The sequence below is a fragment of the Quercus suber genome, unplaced genomic scaffold, assembly GCF_002906115.3.
Source record: "Quercus suber isolate HL8 unplaced genomic scaffold, Cork oak 2.0 scaffold_53, whole genome shotgun sequence".
Lineage (NCBI taxonomy): Eukaryota > Viridiplantae > Streptophyta > Magnoliopsida > Fagales > Fagaceae > Quercus > Quercus suber.
In genome coordinates this window covers 1651306-1653072 of record NW_027069518.1, presented here as the reverse complement: position 1 = coordinate 1653072, position 1767 = coordinate 1651306, and the positions used below count along the sequence as shown (strand labels likewise).

The following is a 1767-nucleotide window of genomic DNA, read 5'->3' as shown; positions in this document are numbered from 1 at the left end:
AGATATGCAGCCATGTTAATTTTTTTAGCGGGAGTTATAGCTCTTGGCTCAAATTTTAGCAAAACTTTATCATTTTTAGATTTAGATTTTATTTAGTGTATTTAATAGTGTTGATATTTGCAATGGGGAGGAACTTGCGAGTTGCGACCAGAGTCAAAGATCATTGGGATAACGTAGAATAAACGAGGAAAAGAGTCTCCGAGATGATTCACAGGGAAGTTTCCAAAGTTACATCATTTACATTAATTCCAATTGGATTGCAACGTAAATGCGCCTCTTTTGGTTTTTTAATATTTGATGGGTACCTACTTCCGCTTTAGAAAATTCTTATTTTTCTACGTTCTTTTGAATTTTTTCACCACCTTTTGGAAAGTTAGTCTTCGTATTCTCCTTTTGGACTTCTTGACTAAATAATTGATTGCACTTTTTTTAGCTACAGAAGATTTCACTAAACTTGGGCATTATAAAATAATCATCTGCCGTTCAATTGATTCACAAACTTTTCTTCCCTTCAACAATAATTTCCACTCTTCTTGTCCGAAGTAATTTTCCTTAACATTATTTGGGGGTCTATCCTGAGAGAAACTCCTTTACTCCATTTGAGCTTGATCATTCTTCAGGTATACATAACATGCGTTACATTTATGCATGCATTCTCTTTTATTTCTCCTGATCTCTCTTCTTTCATATTTTGTTTCATGAAAACATTTACTACTATTTTGTGCCACTATGTCAACCTCAATGCTTTTGTTATTCATAAAAGCGAATGCAAATCACAATAGCTTGCAGTTTATTCCAGGATATTGAACCCTATTCTTTCATCAATAGCGTTGACACCCAAAAATCTTTATCTCCCTGGCCAGGTGTTTCGGCCTGTAGCTTGTTGGGTGAGAGGTTCTCAAAATATTTGGTTTTGTATAAATATATGTTTTTTGAAAGATTATATTGCCTTTATATATGCACTTTAAATCTCTTGGCTAAGTTGTATTTCTCTTATTTAAGGTGAAGGTGTTAAGTTTTAGTTGTATATATATGAAGCAGCAAGGGGGAATGGATTTTCGTTTTGTTTTTTTGGTTGTTTGTTTGTTTTTTTTAAAAAAAAAAATTATTTTTTAAAGTAATGAATGATAAAAAATTTGTTTGTAAAAAAGAAGGAACGAATGAATGATAGTAATTAAAAGAAAGAGTTAACTTAAAAAAAGACACTCTTTTCGTTTCTTAATAAATTAAACCTTTAAAATAACTCGATTACAATTGAAACTAAAAAAATTGTTTGTTTTTGTTAAAAGATGAGAGTAATAATATTGAAGATAAGTATGAACTTATACTTTTAATATATTTTGATATGGCTTAAGAGGAGAAATAATAATTTTCCTTTAAAAAGACGTAATAATCTGTTTTGATATGAAGGGAGTATTGAATTATACATATTGTTGCCATGCCTTGTAATTCTCTTGTTCTGTGGTCGAGCGGTCAAACCATTGCGCTCCCCCACCCCACTCACCCCCAAACCCCACCCCACCCCACCACCCCCATTTTTTTTAATTGACAAACCATCACGCTTTTTAGGTATTGACATCTAATGTAAATTTGACACCATATTCTAGCTCTGCTTTGAATTTTTCAAACACTCAAACCCAATAATGGAAAAATCAAATATATGGGTGAAGAACTTTATAGTTCAATAGATTAGTATGTCTTAATATTTCAAACATAGACAATTAGGGTTCAAGTCCTACTTCTCCCAACTATCTAATTTAAAAAAAA

General features: G+C 31.6%; 1 protein-coding gene across 1 annotated transcript in view; it reads left to right on the top strand.

Annotated features, from left to right (window-relative positions):
• Window positions 1-515: 515 nt before the first annotated feature.
• The window catches only part of LOC112037078 (uncharacterized), an 18195-nt gene continuing 16943 nt past the window's right edge, over window positions 516-1767 (top strand). Inside the window, exon 1 of the mRNA XM_065772117.1 lies at window positions 516-620. The gene's annotated coding sequence lies outside the window, so the exon portion shown is untranslated. The remainder of the gene's footprint in view (window positions 621-1767) is intronic.